The sequence below is a fragment of the Pleurodeles waltl genome, chromosome 4_1 (genome assembly GCF_031143425.1).
Source record: "Pleurodeles waltl isolate 20211129_DDA chromosome 4_1, aPleWal1.hap1.20221129, whole genome shotgun sequence".
In the NCBI taxonomy this organism is placed as follows: domain Eukaryota; kingdom Metazoa; phylum Chordata; class Amphibia; order Caudata; family Salamandridae; genus Pleurodeles; species Pleurodeles waltl.
In genome coordinates, this window is record NC_090442.1 from 59364676 (window position 1) to 59383816 (window position 19141).

The following is a 19141-nucleotide window of genomic DNA, read 5'->3' on the forward strand; positions in this document are numbered from 1 at the left end:
TACCAGCCTAAAGCCAGGGGAGAACAATCAATACCTTGATGTACTTCCCTGATTGGGGCGATAGAACAGGGACCCAGGCCCACAACAGCAGGGGCATGTTCCAGTTCTACGCCTTCCTGACTCCAGTTGGATCCCTCTGTCCATACTCTCAGGGCCCACTAAGCTAACCCATGGGGAACCCTTCTCCACATCTACAGACACCATCTGTGCAACAACTAACTTTACTTTGCTCACAGGTGTATTGCAATGGGCAGATAGTACCACCAGGGCCAACACAGTGGTGTTGCCCACTCCACCCCCGGGGTGTGACTCTCGTCCTCCCCCCCCCCAGGGGCAACTCTGTCCACCAGGACAGCAAGCCACAGTGGCCCCAGACAACTGTCAGGGATGAGAGCCCGACCTCAGGCCTCTCTAACCACTGTGACTGTGGAGAGTGGGGGGTGGTAGCCCCAGGTGCCTGGCACCCTTTGACCACTCTCTCTTCCACCAGGTCAGGGATGACAACCTGACCCTGGTCCTCCCCTCTGGGGCTCTGTACCCTCCCTGCAGAAGCGGCACCCCCAGAGTCAAAAACTGTCAGGGTGCTTGTAGAAGCAGTCCTGCACAATTCTTCCATCAGTGCAGGGATGTTAACCTGCAACTGATCCTCCAACCTGGGGTCTGTACCTTCAGGTTGGACCAGGGCCAGGGGTGAGGCTTCCCTCCCCCTGCCCTCTCTTCTGGGGTCCTGAACCACCCAACTAGGAGTGACCCCCCCAGAAGACAACATGGTAGGGGCACTGTTAGCAGTAGCCCCTTCCTCCAGGTCAGGGGGGACACCCTTAACCTGGCCTCCCAATCCAGGGTCTGTACCCACAGACTGGATCACTGCCTGGCAAACCAGGACTTCCTGGGGGGCATACCTACCCCCTACCAGGTCAGAGTTTACCCTCTGAACCTGGTCATCCAACCTAGGGTCACCACCCTGCGGTTGAACCATTGCCTGGCACACCAGGACTTCCAGGGGGGCACACTTACCCCCCTCAAGGGACACACTGTCCCGAAGGGCCACACAAGAGTCTGGCTGGCGCAGGTCCCCTGACCTCTGCCCATCTGACAGAGTCTGGATTCCCCCCAACCCAGAAATGGTCTCACCAAGGTCATTCATGGGGGGCTCTGCTCTCAGAGCTGACCCCTGACCCTCCAGGTTCTCCACTGGGGTCCGCAACCCCCTCTCAACCCTCTGTCTGGACTTCTGCACCCCCTCACTAGGAGTGGTACTGCCAGACACCAGAACTGGTGGGACGCTGGCTACAGCCACCCCCCCAAGTTCTCCTGACACTGTGGGGTCTCCCTCAACAGATGGCCCTATGGTACAGGCTAGGCTCCCCTCCTGGTGTTCCCTCATGGAGCCCTCCAGGACCTGGGACCGGATCTCGGGCACCTTGGGCCTCAACCCATCCCCATTCCCTCTCCTCTGAGACTGGACATGGGGTCCCTCACCCATCCCACTACACTGGGACCTACCTGGGACACTACAATCCTTCCCTACCTCACCTGGTTGGGAACTACCTAGACCACTCCTCTCAGGAGCACCCCCAAATGCCTCTTCAGACTCTCTGGTACTCACCCAGAAGTCTGCCTCCATTGTAAGCTCCCTGGGGTCAGAGAACTCACACTCCACCTGGTGTTGGCATAGCTCTGGAAAATAAGGACTAGACATATGCTCTCCAGCAATTACATCACTCAGCCCCTCGCATGAATTAACCAAAGTACCCTTCACCCAACCATCCAGTGACTCTGCTTTGAAAAAGCACCCCACATCACCCTCCTGAGACTGGTGAGACAGTACCTGACTGTCCCTGACACTCAACCCACACTCTTCTGGGATGTTTTCACACTCCCTAACCAAGACTTCTACCTGGGGGGAACCCCTCTCCCTGTCACTCTCACCTAGAGTCAGTAGAGTGTCCCTCCCACCAGTAGGAATATGACTCCCCATGCCAGTTCCCCAATCCACCTCAGGGACCCTGTGCATCACTGGAGCTACCTCATACCCCTGAACCTCCTGGCGTGTGTTAACTCCCTCCTTCAAGTAGGGCACCACCTCTCTGGGCATGTGCACTTCTGCAGCATCACTGGATATACAATTGTTGCTGCCACCATTCCAGCTGGACTCAGCCCTCATGACTTCCAGCTCTTTCAATTTAAGCTCGTAAGCATAAATCATTTTTTTAATCTCTAAGTTCCTCCTCCTTTCTTCCAGCTCCCAATCGAGCTTTTTCAGCTCCCATTGGTACTCCCTCTCTGCCTGTCTGTCCTGTAACTCTTCAGGAGTCAGACCCTTGGGTGACACCCTGCCATCCCTCCTGGGGACCCTCCCCCCAGGCGTAACAGGTTCCTCCACTACACCACTGTGTATCCTCTGCACTTCCCCCCCCATATTCTCCTCCTCTGTGTGCCTTCCAGCCTTCTTGATTGTCACCCAGGCCCTCTGTGCCTGTTGCAGCTCCCCCTCCCTGGTGGAGCTCTCAGTGGGACAGTCAAGATCTTTAAGGAACTGTTTCAATTGAGCAACTGAGTACTCCTTCAGTTTCTCCATTTCAAACACAGCTCCAGCTGTTGCATCTCCAGATTGAGACATGATGGTCACAAGTGCAAAGTTCCAAAAGGCAGAAAAAAATAATTTCCCAATGAAGTAAAAAGAATCAGTCAAGGGATCAGCAAAATCATGGAAGTAGAATAAAAAGAGTCCTTAAGAGAAAAATCAAAAGATCACCAAACAAGTAGTATGTGGTCACGTAGTGGTCTGAGATCAAAACAGTAGTGTACACTTAATTACTGTATGTCAAGTACAAATACAAGTCCAATCCCGACCGCTGGTCACCAATGTTAGAAATGGGGTCTCTGGTTGACAGTCAGGTTACCCCCTGTTCAAGCAAGGACCCTCACTCTAGTTAGGATAAAAGAGAATCACCCTCAGCTAACCCCTGCTTACCCCCTTGGTATCTTGGCAGAGCAGTAGGCTTAACCTCAGAGTGCTGGGCGTAAAGTATTTGTACCAACACACACAGCAACTTAATGAAAACACTACAAAATGACACAACACCAGTTTAGAAAAATAGGAAATATTTATCTAGACAAAACAAGACCAAAACGACAAAAATCCAACATACACAAGTCAAGTTATGATTTTTTAAAGGTTTAAAATAAAAAGAGTCTTTAGGTAGTTGTAACACCACACTAGCGCTGATAGCGTGAAAATGTTCCTGGTTTGCGTCAAAAATAACCCCGCACGGGCGGTGTGCGTCGAAAGTAACCCTGCACGGCTGTGTGCGTCGAAAACAACTCGGCACGGCGGTGCGTGTTGAAAAAGCCAGCCACACGACGATCCGAAAGTCCCGCGGCGCAGGGTGCGATCTCAGCCTCCGTCAGCGATGCTGCGCGTCGTTTCTCCTGCTCCGGGCGTCGGTTTTTCGGTCGCGTTTCCTGCGGCGTCGTTTCTCAGCTGCGGAACCGGCGTCGCGTCGTTTTCTCAGCCGCGATCGGATTCGCGTCGATCTTTCCTCCGCACGGCGCTCGGTGCGTGTATTTTTGTCCTTAGGCTGCCAGCCTCTCCTTTCAGGGTCCCAGGAACTGGAAGGGCACCACAGAGCAGAGTAGGGGTCTCTCCAGAGACTCCAGGTGCTGGCAGGAAGAAGTCTTTGCTATCCCTGAGACTTCAACAACAGGAGGCAAGCTTTACATCAAGCCCTTGGAGATTTCTTCTTCAAGATGGAAGGCACACAAAGTCCAGTCTTTGCCCTCTTACTCTGGCAGAAGCAGCACTGCAGGAAAGCTCCACAAAGCACAGTCACAGGCAGGGCAGCACGTTTTCCTCAGCTATCAGCTCTTCTCCAGGCAGAGGTTCCTCTTGGTTCCAGAAGTGTTTCTAAAGTTTGTAAGTTTGGGTGCCCTTCTTATACCCATTTTAGTCTTTGAAGTCACCTTCCTTCAAAGGGGACTCACACCTTCTTGTGAAATCCTGCCTTGCCCAGGCAAGGCCTCAGACACACACCAGGGGGTTGGAGACAGCATTGTCAGAGGCAGGCACAGTCCTTTCAGATGAGAGTGACCACTCCACCCCTCCCTCCTAGCAGAGATGGCTAATCAGGAAATGCAGATTACACCCCAGCTCCCTTTGTGTCACTGTCTGGTGTGAGGTGAAAAACAACCCAACTGTCAAACTGACCCAGACAGGGAATCCACAAACAAGGCAGAGTCACAGAATGGTTTAAGCAAGAAAATGCTCACTTTCTAAAAGTGGCATTTCCAAACTCACAATCTTAAAATCAACTTTACTAAAAGATGTATTTTTAAATTGTGAGTTCAGGGATCCCAAACTCCACATGTCCATCTACTCTCTAGGGGAATCTACACTTTAATCATATTTAAAGGTAGCCCCCATATTATCCTATGAGAGAGACAGACCTTGCAACAGTGAAAACGAAATTGGCAGTATTTCACTGTTAGGACATATAAACCACATTACTATATGTCCTACCTTATCCATACACTGCACCCTGCCCTTGGGGCTACCTAGGGCCTACCTTAGGGGTGCCTTATATGTAAGGAAAGGGAAGGTTTAGACCTGGCAAGTGGGTACACTTGCCAAGTCGAATTTACAGTGTAAAATTACACATACAGACACTGCAGTGGCAGGTCTGAGACATGATTACAGAGCTACTTATGTGGGTGGCACAACCAGTGCTGCAGGCCCACTAGTAGCATTTGATTTACAGGCCCTGGCACCTCTAGTGCACCTTACTAGGGACTTACTAGTAAATCAAATATGCCAATCATGGATAAACCACTTACACACAATTTAAACAGGAGAGCATATGCACTTTAGCACTGGTTAGCAGTGGTAAAGTGCTCAGAGTTGAAAAGCCAACAGCAACATGTCAGAAAAAATAGGAGGCAGGAGGCAAAAAAAAAAAACTGGGGATGACCCTGCATAAGCAAAAGTCTAACAGTTCTCAGTCATCGACTTGTCACAAGCATTCTTTTCTGTGCCTCTTCATGAGGACAGCCAATTCCTCTTTTGTTTCAAATTCCTAGACAGAGTATACAGTTGGTGTCGAATTCCTCAAGGGTTTTCTGAGTCACCGTCAATCTTCAATCAGATTCTAAAGAAAGATTTGGAAGCATTAGAATTGCCATTCGAGTCAACCCTAGTACAGTACATTGATGACTTACTGGTTGCATCAAAGACAGAAAGTGGCTGCACAGCCGATACCATTGCTCTGTTGAACCATTTGGGAAGGAATGGACACAAGGTGTCTCCTTCCAAATTACAGTTCTGTCAGAAGAAAGTGAAATACTTGGGTCACCAGATAGAGAAAGGGTCAAGGAAAATAATGAAGGAAAGAATAACGAGTGTACTTCAAATGAGTCCACCAAAGACAAGGAGGGAGGTGAGGAAGTTTTTGGGAATGGTGGGCTACTGTCGCCAGTGGATTCCCAACTTCTCGACTCTAGCAAAGCCTTTACTGAAGCTGACCCAGAAGGATGCCTTGGATCAAATTGAGCTGAAAGGAGATGAAATGGATGCTTTTGTTGAATTGAAAGAATGCATGTGCAGGGCTCCAGCTTTAGGTATGCCTGATTACACAAAGCCTTTCACATTGTTTTGCCATGAACGTGATGCATGTTCTTTGTCTGTCTTGACCCAAGCCCATGGTGGCGTAAACAGACCAGTAGCATATTTTTCAGCTACCTTGGATCCGGTTGCAGCAGCACTCCCAGGGTGTTTGCGCGCCGTAGCAGCAGTTGGTATCAGCCTCACTCAGAGTGAAGGAATAGTGATGGGACACCCAGTAACAGTCATGGTCCCTCACTCAGTTGAGATACTTTTGACCCGCTCCCGAACGCAACACATGACTGGAGCAAGACTCACAAGGTATGAAACGATAATTCTGGGCTCACCGAACGTGCAGCTGAAAAGGTGCACTACGTTGAATCCAGCAACCTTGCTTCCTGGTGAAAATGCTGAAGTTGAGAACGCTGAAGACGTCGAGCATGACTGCCTTCAGGTGACTGAATTTTGCACAAAACCTCGACCTGACATTAAGGATACTAAGCTTGATGAAAATGACCAAATTGTTTTTGTTGATGGTTCATGTCTAAGAGATGGGATGGGAATTTTGAAAGCAGGATATGCTGTATGTACTGTAACAGGTGTCTTGGAAGCGGGCTGGCTCCAAGGAGTCTATTCTGCACAAGTAGCAGAACTTGTAGCCCTTACAAGAGCATGTCAACTGTCTGCATTGATGAAAGTCACCATTTACACTGATAGTCAGTACGGGTTTGGAATTGTGCACGACTTTGGACAACTATGGTCACAGAGAGGTTTCCTGACTTCTTCAGGATCCCCAGTGAAAAACGGGGAGAGAATAAGGGAATTGTTACACGCCATTCAAATGCCAGCTGAAGTTGCAGTGGTAAAGTGCAGTGCTCATACAAAAGGACAGGACTATGTTTCTCTGGGAAATGCATATGCGGATCAAGTCGCAAGATTTTGTGCCTTGAACTGTATATTACTCAGGGATGAATGGAATTCGATAAGTGAGCCAGAACTCGAACCAGCTGAAGCATTTGCCTTAAAGGTCGTAGATACAATAGATGAACTAAAAGCATTGCAGAATAACGTCAGGGAGGATGAGAGAGATTCCTGGATTAAATCACAGTGTATAAAGAGACCAGACGAGTTATGGGTTTCGAATGAGGGAAAATTTGTTTTGCCAAACAGTCTCTTATCACAGCTTGCGCGGTTCTATCATGGGCTAGCTCACCTAGGGAGAGATGCCATGATAAGATTGTTCAAAACTGATTGGTTTAACCCCAGATTTCGTCAAGCTGCAGAAGCAGTTTGCCATCGATGTGTCACTTGCCAGCAGATGAACCCAGGAAAGGGAACAGTTGTGAACGCGAGCCACATTGGCAGGGCCAGCGGCCCGTTTAGTCGAATGCAGATAGACTTCATTGAGATGCCTGTGCATGGAGGTCTGAAGTATGTGTTGGTGATTGTGTGCATTTTTAGTCACTGGATTGAGGCATACCCCACACGTAGAAATGACAGCCTTACAGTTGCAAAGCTATTGTTGAGGGAGTTAATACCACGTTTCGGATTCCCGATCTCTTTAGAATCAGATAGGGGAAGTCACTTCAATAACGAGGTGATAAAGTTACTTTGCGAAGCGCTGAACATTGAGCAGAAACTGCATTGTAGCTATCGCCCTGAAGCATCAGGATTGGTGGAGCAGATGAATGGTACACTGAAATCAAGAATGGCGAAAATATGTGCATCGACAAATTTGAAATGGCCTGACGCATTGCCCTTGGCGCTAATGTCAATGAGAAACACCCCTGATAGAAAGACTGGATTGTCTCCGCACGAAATTCTCATGGGCAGGGCTATGAGACTTCCTGCAGTTCCCGCAAACGCGCTTTTGAATATTACAGATGATATAGTGTTAGACTACTGCAAGGGTCTGGCTGACGTGGTTCGCTCTTTCTCTCACCAGGTGGAAGCAACCACCTTACCACCAATCCAAGGTCCAGGACACGCACTGAAAGCAGGTGATTGGGTCGTGGTAAAGAAGCACGTGAGGAAGTCGTGTCTGGAACCCCGTTGGAAAGGCCCTTTCCAAGTGATCCTGACGACAACTACCGCTGTGAAGTGTGCGGGGGTTCCCAACTGGATTCACGCCAGTCACACAAAGAAGGTGTTGTGTCCCACAGATGAGGAAGTTGAAGCGCTAAAACTGCCAGTGCCTGATAAAACAGTGCTGAGTGCTGAGACAGAACAACACCGAACTGAAAACGAACAGCCACAAACGGAAGAGAGAGAGATATTATTGGAGGACGAAGAGACTAACTCACTTGGGGAAGACCAAGGAGAAAGTTCAGACAGCGACGAAGCAGCTGAAGGTGACAAAGAACTTGAAGCAGCTGAGGGTAGCAAAAAGCCTGAAGCAGCTGAGGGTGACAAGGAACCTGAAGCAGCTGAAAGTGATACAGAGCCTGACGAAAGTAACGGTGACGAAGGGCTCGGAAAAGGTGAAAAAGCAGGAGAGCCTGATCAGAGGAGGGCTTTCCCAGAAGCAGAAAAAGAAAAAGAGAACGTGATCAATTCCCCAGAAGGAGGGGACAAGGCAGAACAGAACGAAACAGTTCAAACTTCTACAGAAAAGGTCGCAGGTCCAACAAATGGACATGGTGCAAAGAGGAGACTAAGTATATCACCAGTAAAACAAAGGACTGAAGAAAGTTTGAACGACGGAGGAAGACCAAAAGTGAAAGAGAAAAGAAAAGAAGTAACTGTCGTGGTACCATCCCCGAGTGAAGAAAAAGACTTGACAAAAGTAGAAAGTACCAGCGAGGCAGAATCGAAAAGAGAAGCAAAATTGAAAAGGAAAAGGATACCAAACAGGAGATATTCCGGTCCAGAATGGGCATATACAGTCAATGACGATTGGACTGACGAGTTTGTATCTCTAAGCATCGAGAACGAAGAAGAAGAGATACCAATAGAAAAGAAAAGTTTTATGGACAGTGTTGATTGAAAGGGTGATAAATGACATTGCCTGCTACAATCTAAAGTGATAAAACCAGCTGAGATATTGCTAAACCGGATGAGACATTTGCTAAGCCGATAAAGACTGAGTTATTGCCGAATTGAGACAAATGCTGCTAACCGAAAAGTGACTTGGCTCCTGAAGAAAACTGTGTGAAAATTGCGCTCATTCAGCTTTGTAACTGAATTGCTAAATAGTTTCTTTATAGGTGCTTCTAGCTCTCTGATTCTATACAGATCATGACGCAAAATAGTAGAAAGAAGTATTGTAAATATGTGTGTATAGGCTTAGTAATTGCATGTGTACTAATAATAATGGCAATTGTACTTGGAATGCATGGTAAGGGTGAGAATGAGAAAATTGATGCTTCTACTCTTGCTCCTGTTACTGTCACTGAACTAACCGCATTGAAAAGGCTAGAATTGGATGAGAGACTCTTGCACGATAAGAAAGAACTTTCGTATAACGTTTTCTATCGCTTACTAACAGAATATGTTGAGACTATGGATGCGAAAGATTGTTATGTGTGTACACAGATACCGACATCAGTAAAGGAAGGGGTGACATATCACCACATGCCTCTTACATATGGGATTACATGTAGTATAGTAATGTCTAGATTTTATGGTCAAACTAACATACAGTATTTTTACTCAAATTATGATGTTACCTTTGCTTATGTTCCTATAATAGCGCAGCTAAGCCAGATTGCTAAAGATTGGGATGCTAAAATAATGAGGGAATTTTTCGAGCCAATGCTACCTTTTGAAACGGCTCACGCTCATAGGGAAAATCTTACCTGCTCGCTCTCTGCAGTAGAAATAAGCTTTTTAGATCGCACAGATGATAGAAGAGCACAAATGAATGCGAAATTAGAAAAAGAGCTACATAAAAGGACTTCAGTACATAATTATGATTTTGCCGCAATAAAGACACAAGGGAGAATTGCTTTAGATGCTTGGCATGTAGGGAAATTTTGTATATATCGAGGTGAATCTTATTATGATAACATTTTTGTAGGAGCGAGTGAGTGTAAACATACGTTTATCTTTAAGGCCAAATGGACATTCATGATGAACGGACTTGACCCTGTCATTCCAGGTGTATATTACATTTGTGGGTATAATGCCTATTATCGTCTTCCAAAGGGATGGTGGGGGAGATGTTATTTGGGTATAGTGTTCCCAAAGGTTTATCAACTGGATGACCTATCGATGATTCAAAAGACATCTGGATCCCATCGTATCCAGAAAAGAGAGACCGCAGCTACTGTGGTAGGAGATATATTTGGAGCCATGATTCCTTCATTGGGAGTTGTGTTGAATTCCATCAAAATAAGAAAGTTGTCTACTATAGTGGATAACATGTTGACAAAGTTTTCAGGTGCTATAATCCTGATAGATGCTGAACTTGCAGCGGAAAGAGCTATGACGCTTCAAAATAGGCTTGCTTTAGACATTCTTTTAGCAAAGGATGGCGGCGTTTGCAAAATGCTTGGTGCACGACACTGTTGTACGTATATTCCCGACAATAGTGTGAAGATTAAAACTATGCTTGCTAATCTAACAAAGGAGAGTGCAGATTTGAAGGAATTGAAAGAACCAGGAGTGTGGGAGAAGGTTGGAAAAGGACTTGCTTCAGTGGGAAATTGGATTGGGGGAATTTGGAATGGAATATTGCTAAAAATAATAGAGGGAATATTAATTGTACTGATTTGTATATTTGGAATTTGGGGAATAAAGAGGGGAATAATAATGATTATGGAAAGAATTAAAAGAAGAAAGGAAGAGAAAATAATGAAAAGAATGGCAGAAGAATACAAAGCGAAAACTAGGGGAATTAAAAGGAAAAGAGAACTGACAGAATTTTAATGGAATAAAATTTGTGGGCATGGGTTGGTGTGATGACAAGTAGTCATCAGAGGAGGGATTGATGAAGCAGAAAATGAAGGTTTTGATTTATTAACGCTTAAACGTAGTGTTGAAATAATCATGTGTGACTTTAACCGAGCTAATAAAGATTGTACGGGGACAAAATGTGCCCTTAGAGTAGTTTACCAACATTTATAAGCGTGCTTTATATAACGTGGTGTATTAGAATTGCACTAATCCGACATAATCATAAACGTATGCTACGATTTGCTTGTTCGAAATGTTTTAGCTTAGCATTACTTTAGTGGAGGCTTTGGCCTAGTTGCCTGGTCTCACGGTTTAGATGCTCGTATTTTTCCAATGTGCTAATAAACGTGTATTTTTGCTTGAAGCTGTACTTTTCCACTGAGATCGTTCACATGCTTATCTTAAAGTTTCGTGCCAGCTTGGCATTTTTCTCTTTACTCCAAGGTCGATCTGCAGGTGCGGACAATGGAGGCTCTGAAAGTGAGCTAATTGGTATAAAATGTTGCAACTTGCGTACCCATCTCCAAGGATAATGTATGCTTAAGTAAAAGCTTGAGAACTGTTGTTTTTGATTGGACAATTTGAAGTCAACCTATGAACCCTCCAATGGAAGACCCTACTGGATTTGAACTGTTGTCTATTTAAACCAGGTGCACGAGAAGAAGGTAGCCATTACGGACATTACAGCCATTTGCCATTGCAGCTATTACAGCCATTATTGGACATCCCGCCATTTTGCAGACTTCGTAGCTATTATGGCCCACTTTGCTGCGACGCCATTTTGAAAGAGACTTTGATGCTTTCTCTAATCGAGAGAAAGAGACTTAAATGATTCTTACCCTAGAGACTTTAACTTTGATCCCTTTGCATGAAGTAGTAGTTTTACTTTGCCGCCGTGAGGCATTTGCCCCGTCCACCCCTGCCCCTTTGCCCCGTCCCATGCCGATCGAAACGGTACCCATGCTGATCGAGAAACGGTACCTGTGAGACGAAGACTTCCTTGTATGCTGATCGTAATTGGTAAATATGAAAGGGAATTGTACAATTGCATTGTGTTCCTTTTAGGTAACCAACTGCTGATTTTGATAAGAGCCCTAGTTAGGAGTTTTCTAAATTAATGTTGCTAAATTGTTTTTGCATGAAGTCCCACATGCCGATGCTAATTTGAGGTTAGACGAGGATTCCTTTTGTTGCACGATGCAATTTGAGACCTTGTTATGCTGACTAAATGTATGCAATTAGTTCGTTACAGATTATCGTATTAGTGATTTGCATTGCTATTATCGAATGCCTTGTGATTCAAATGCTACATAGGTTGCACCTGTTTCGCCGTTATGGACAGCTATTAATGTTCATTTATGTTTATCATGTGGTGTTGAGACACATTTATATTGTGCTAGCTTTGTTAATATAGGGAAATAAATTCACTAACTTTGAATAAACTGCTGTGGTTATTCCTGACTGAAAGGTCAGGGTTCGCCGCAAATGTATTCTGGATTAATTGTCAAGTGTTATGTTGATCAGGGTATTGCTTATGTTCGTTATTGATTATTGATTTGATGCAATTGATCGATATAGAGTACGGAGAGTTCCACTTAGCCAAAAGATTCATCGGCCTAAAGAGCGTCCGAATACAGGTAAATTATTAGTACGGACCGCTCTAACAATAGTAATTCGAAAGGTCAAAACAATAATGGCCCCCAATGATAGAATGAGGAGCGAAGATTAATAAACCCCACTTAGAGGAATCCTAAATGACCAAATTCATAGGAAACGAAATCTATAGAGGGGGCTTCCAGGTCTATCAACTTCATTATGGCCAAGTCAAGATCTTACCACACATTTAATTAATTAATTCTACAGGGGGAACCGAATAAATCAAAGCTCCATAGAAAGAAGCGTGTTCGTCTCCTCATAGGCGCGACCACTTGACTCGGCAATTATCACACGTAATAATTGCTGAATTATTTATGAAGTTGACAGACTTGGATGCCCCCTCTATGGATTTCCTTTCCATCTTGACTTATATAATCAATATAAATAGTTATATAGAACTCACCCCTTTGTCTATGTGCATTCTTGGTCCTGATGATGGAATAAACAGGGACAAAACGTCGTGGACAATTAAAGCAGCAAATTAAGGCTTCTTGTTCTACATGATAATCGCAATATTGCTACAAAATTGTTGATTTCATGTAGTTTGAATTTACAAAGTTTGCCTATAAGAATCTGAGAATCTTAAAATCAGCCAGCAGACATCTGCTGCGCCTATGTTTACACTAACACACCTCTCCACCCGTGAAAGCCCTCCGCTTGTTACCTCTGCAGGACGCAGCTCATCCGATGCTTTCTTTCTCACACACCAGCTATCAATGGCTCAGACCCACCTTCCTCCATCTCAGACCTCAATGTTGTAACTAAAGAAGGATAATCCATTCCACACTTCCAGATGGGCCAACCTCTCCTGATCAGTTTGGACATCAAGAAAACATTCCTGGTGGTATTTCCTTCTCTGTGCAGGCAGCTCAGTGCTGGCACTTGCTTCCAGTAAGGAAAAGGGCCACCTATGTTGACCTTGAATTTAGAAGGGCTATAAAAACCTGTCTCTTTCTAAGCAGATAACTCAGTCATGTCTGTGTCATCTTACGGCAATATGGCACTTTTAAATGCACCATTCTTGTTCACCCCACATTCGTCTGCCCTCCTCAAGGCACAGACACAGTTGCAGTGCCTCTAGAGACATCTCTGTGCTTGATGTACCCTAAAGGCAGCCTTATAAGGGATGCCTGTATCACAATCTATTTGTGCAGATCTCTGGAACTCCCACACCCCTGTCACTGCCCCTAGATCCTCAGGTGTCAGTGTTGGGGGTCACCCGTCACACCCAGAGTAGGGCACTGGGCTAAGGACATGGAAGAGTAATTAAAAACACAATAAAAGGAGCGACAGGGTTTAATCTGAGCTAGCACCATACTGCAGTGCATGTACACTACTATAGCTTCTGAAGGCAGCACTGAAAATCCACACTTCATGTCTGGTTAAACCAATTAATTTAAAGGAGCCCATGATGTCAACCAATGGTTTCTATCAAGTTTGCAGATTACTAGCAAGCCGTGTCAACACATTTTCGGGCAGATGTACATAGCTTTTTTTATGCTTGCAAATGACCCAATTCTCAGAATCGTCCGTTTGCAACCGCAAAAAAAGCCTTTTTGTTTGTACAACCCCCATTTTGTGACTCGGTGGTCTATCTTAAAAGCTAACACAGAGATGGTGTTCTGCTGACCCACCATCCCTCCACCACACTCATGTTTATGGGTATTTAGTTCAGCTCTGCTGCCTCCAACACCAGCCATCAATCACCAAGTTGTCAGACAGGAGTATTTCTCTTCAACCACCAGCAGGTGTCGCTATAGACATCCTTTTTTCAGCTCTATCCTCCCATACCCGGACACCTCAGACTCGAAGGTCATCACCTTGTGTGCTGCGATGACCCCCGGCATGACGTCGAATCGGCGGCGGGCCGACCGCCACCGCGAACCCGGTGGTCATGAGACCGCCAGGTTCGCAATAAGGGCCTAAATGTTTCAGGAAGAAATATGCATTCATTTGAATTTCTAAATATTAGCAACATGGAAAATAAATGTATACAGAGGCTGAAGTTCTATGTGGTTAGTATCTTATTTTAAATAGTGGTATTAAATAAAGAGAGTCTAATAAATGTTTCATTTAATATCTGTAGAATTTTAGACATTTTACCAGTTTTTAACGTGTTTTTTCAGTAAACTTTTGTGAAAGTGTTTGCATTTCTCTGCCCATTTGAGCTGTCTCTAATATTGACAGGAAATGCTTTAGTTGATATAAGCTTGCAGCAGCTGCTCAAACCCTTGCCTTTAAGTATGAAGCAAACTGCTAAACAGCACCTCAATTTCTCCAAGTCTGAGATCTCCAAAGTGCCTCCTTAAGAAGGAGAAATGACAGGTGCCTCTGTATGGGGGCTTCGCAGAGATAAAGAAGCCACAAAGATGCTGGCAAAGTGCAGGAGCAGAGTGAGAGCAGGGGTTTGAGAGCATTTATAATTTTGCCAGGTTATGTGCATAGAGGACAGACTCAGATTAGTGGGGGTTGGAGGGGGTTGACAATGGAGACTGTTTTCAAAGGAAGGTTTGAGAGGCAAGGTGAAAAACTTCATCTGGTAGCAAATATGTGTGACCCATGCAGAACGTATTTATTTGTTAAAAATATGATGCAAAGAGCTGATTTTCCGAAAATACTGTACTTCAAAGCTCTTTACTGCTTTCATAACGCATGGCTTAAAAACACATGAAATAGAAATCTGTGGGTAGCATAGTGCACCTCCCAACTGGAATTTTGATGCTTCTTTCTGGCATTGCTTCCAGATGTATAAAATAGCAATTAACATCACACCTACAACAAGCCAGGACTATTGGCTTTGTCAATGGTCGTTAGTTGCATAAATTAAATAAGGCACTTCAATGGCTTGGTTGTATAAAATATTGAAAATGCTTCTGTTCTGAAATGATGAGACTGTGAAGTAACAATACGAGTCTCTTTGAAGTTACATCAAAGGCAGCTCATGGTGGCACTGCTGCTGAGCTACAATTTGTTTTTCCCCGAGGGTGAGGGCAAAAATGGAGAGCCCGATAGGGATCTGCCTCGGCATCTGCTTTTCAGAACTGCTGGTGCTGCGCACCGGCAGGACCTGGCCCACTTAAAGCCTTGCGCATGCCAATGGTTTGTGGAATCAACGCTTTGTAGCCGGATTTGTTTATGCAGCGACACACAGATACTGATCTTCACGCATGCTCCTTCCAGGCGCAAAGAATGGAGAGTATTTTGACAGTAACAATCCATATTCACATGCACTTTAACCGAGACCACTTACTTGACATGGCAGCAGTAACATTCATGCTGAGACATACGCCTCACTAGTAGGGCTGGAGTAAAGAAACAGGTGAAAAAGTGTACACCCCGCTTGCAACGCATCCCGGGAATTGAAGGTCTGCAATGATGTTGGTTAATAATCATGCATTAGCAAGCATATGTTAAGTGTGGTGACCAGATCTTCAGAACCAAAAACCTGGACATGTTGCATAAATAGAAGAAGGACTCAAATTTTACATCAGCAGAGCTATTCGGAGTGACAGCTCTCATCATCATAGGAAGACAGAGGAGGCACTAAGAAAATAAATATGAGGTAACTTTTAAAACCAGCATCATACCTGTTAGTTGAATTGCTTACGTATAACAGCTGCTAACTAGCACAGCTTTAGAACACCTAAAAAAGTGTCTCTCACTGTTTTCAGTCTTCCCCCTCTATAAACTGGGACATGAGCCAAATTTGCAGAACTCTGCCAGGACAGCTGGTGAAAAACCGGGACTGTCCCGGCAAGTCACCCTAATGTTCACCCCAAAGAGGGTTGGAAGAGGCTCGGCAGCAGAAGTTCTGCTCTGTTTCTAATACCACCACACTTTTATTTGAAGCCGCCCCTAACACCACTTCAGCTCAAAGCTTTTGATATCACACAAACAAATATGAATCCTCCGCCCCTAAAAAATCGAACATCGCAAAACAAGGCTGCAGGTGCAGCATCAGAATGAAGGGTTGATTAGCATTACTTGCAAAGCAGCATAGCTTGGAAAAAGAACTCTTTCCGGAGTGAACGAGAAGCCATCTTGGTGAGGTCTCTTCCCTCTCTGAGATCATTCCTTGTATACCCATGCAGAGCTTGTTCTAGCGGATTTTTCACGAGCAACACAAATTTTAAGAGTCAACTCGCATAAGCCCCCAGCTGTGGCTCTGGTCAGACCTCCACTGTTTAAATCAAGGAGCTTACCCTGATCGCTAAGAAAATCCTACCGGTGCAGCATGGGAAACTTCCAGCAGTCTTGCCAAATAAAGGGGAGAGTAAATACAAGGAACAGGTGTTAGGGCAGATATTGCATATGGGGTTTTGTTTTGAGTATACCTGAAACCACATGTGTCCCCACACTGATGTCGTGAAACAGCAGGAGGTGGGTGGGAGCAGACAGCATGGGGAGGGAGAGGCTAAAGGCAACATGGAAAGTGGGGGTAATTAACAACAGGGGAGGGAACAGCCGCATTGGCCTTAATGTAAAACTGCTTCCTGGGATCCTTGCGCCTGCCCCAAACATAATCAGCGGATACGGAGAGAGACTGGGGCTCAGAGGGGTAAGCTCATACGGCACTACTTGTTTTTTTGTGATATTTTTCAGCCGCCAATGTGACCTGTTGCCCCGCCCTTCCCCATACACAGCCAGTGGTAAAAGTGGGAAGGTATAACTAACAATAAACAGATTTACAGTCCTGTTTTCAATCCCGCAGGAGGAGCAGCTATGCAACCAAAGAGACTTCCCATGCCGCCTGCAGAAACAAAAGAAAATAGTGTGCAGCAGTAGCCTAAATGCACACGAGTGAACAGCCACAAGTCCTGGGGGTGTGCTCCGTGGGAGGGAACAAATAAGGAAAAGGTGGGACAAATGGGAACAAATATCTACTTAAAAGCAAGGATTTTCAAAAAATGACACTAAAACAAACTAATGAGAAGCAGTGGGCAGGCTCCAAGCCCACAAACTGAATACAGCACGTCTTGAAGAGACAACACAAGAGCTGTCTAGGCTCGACCTAAAAACTTGGAATGGAGCAGCACATCACGCACCTAGGAAACTTGGCAGGGTTGCCTGATGTCGCAGTACACATTTTGACTCATCCTGCCAAGGTTCCTTCAAGGCCTTCTAAGAAGTGTCTCTCTCATGCAAGGGCACCTATACTGCCCCTTCAGAGCAGTTGGTCAGCTCCCTCCCTCAGACAGATTCCATAGAGCCCTTCCCGACAGTCTTGGTCGAAACCCTCAGATTTCTGGTACTGAACCTGGCAAGGTGAGCTAGCACTAGGTATCCCAGCCATGGAGCATAGGAAGGTTCCCAGTCACCACTGGTGTGGAGACTCCAGATTCTGGTAGAGAAACTTGCCACACTGGCTGGATGTTTCTGTACCATCTTTATACAAAATGTGCGGGCAATAATTGTGTATTCAGTGAGCTCTGAGATTGGTTCTCGACAGAGCTTGTAATTTTGCTAATTCTACTCAAACTGGTTCAGCCATGGTCTTTGTTATAAGGTGTTACAGGAAGGTCATGAGAGACCCTAACAAATGTATATAAAGGAAGGGGGCTGCACCGCTTAACTACCTGTTAACCTGTAGGGTGGCTTTTTAATGAACAATGGGGCAAGAAGTTGTAATGCAGAGTCCCCAAGGGGGCCATCTGTCTCCACTCCTCCACACCAAAAACTCTGCCCCACTAGAAAAGATCCCTGGAATGTCCTGTAGGGGCTCCGCAGCTGACATTGCTGTCTGGGGCTCCCTTCCATCCTCCATCACAGGTACGATCAGGATGTAGGTAAAGGATTCCAGTGTGGCCACAGCTTCACATGTCACACAGGCTCCACACACACCCTCCACACACAGGATTAATATATCTACACACAAACTCTGCAACTGGAAGACCAAATTACAACTAGAAGACCAAATTAAAACTGCAGCGGAGGCTGGCTAGCGAATCTTCCTGGCAGAGACAGGTGAAAAGGCCTTTCTGGCCAATATAATCTTATCGTTGCCACCACTCTCGGACCTTAAAAGTGTCATGTGAAGTAAGTCAAACACCATCCCTTTCATGCTTCCTCTTCAGTGCTGACATGCAGAAAATGAGACTGCAAACCAGTACCATACAAAGAGTAGTGTAGTTTTATCTCATTATCCCACATGCCAATTCAAGGGGAAATAAAACAATAACACTTTTGCTTAAAACATACTGTCCTTTATAAGATCCCACTCCCTTCACCCCCAGGGTAGTAGGACCATGGCTTAGCAGACCGAGATCAACAATGTGTGTCATGAACCCAAGGCCCACGCCTGGAAGGATATAGCACTCGATGGTCCAATTTTGAGTCTTTTATTTCTTTAGATATTTAAATGTGCCCTCCTGCTTTATTATTTTTTTTCCATTCAAAGTGGCTACAAACCTCATCCAGGACCATGTCTGGACAACTTAAAATGATAATGAAGGAGGTACATTTATTTGTATTTCATGGTCAATAATACAATGTGGCTTCCCTTATGCATTTGGAGTGCTGAGTCATATTCAATACACTAAATGAATAATAAAGCGTAACAAATAGACGTGGCCTCCCTTGTGTGTATATGACACACCTGCATGACAGTCATCTTCCAATGGTTTTTGTTATATTTTATCATAGAAACCATTCCAAGATGGCCAACCTATATTTACATGAGTAAACACATACAACTGCACTCTTGGAGTGGCTTTTGTGATAAAGTGTAATGCAAATCATCATGAATGATAGCCTCCATGCATCTTCGCTTATGGCTACTCAATTTGTCACCGTGTTTTCATAAACAATGGCAAAAAACAGGGAAGCATTGGTAAATCTAATAGGTCAACTCCTAGTGTCACAGAAGAAACATATCGACGTTGTGAAACCTTGATTTTATATAGTGCTTCATATTGCCCTTTTATCATGTCTAAGCACTGTACACAGCAGATGTTATTAATGACCAGCTGCAATGGCAAGTGCAGTTGATGG

At 45.1% G+C, this 19141-nt stretch overlaps 1 protein-coding gene across 1 annotated transcript in view; it reads right to left on the bottom strand.

Annotated features, from left to right (window-relative positions):
- LOC138286983 (pneumococcal serine-rich repeat protein-like) overlaps window positions 1–19141 on the bottom strand; it is a 159102-nt gene that overhangs the window by 124556 nt on the left and 15405 nt on the right. The gene's annotated exons all lie outside the window — the stretch shown is intronic.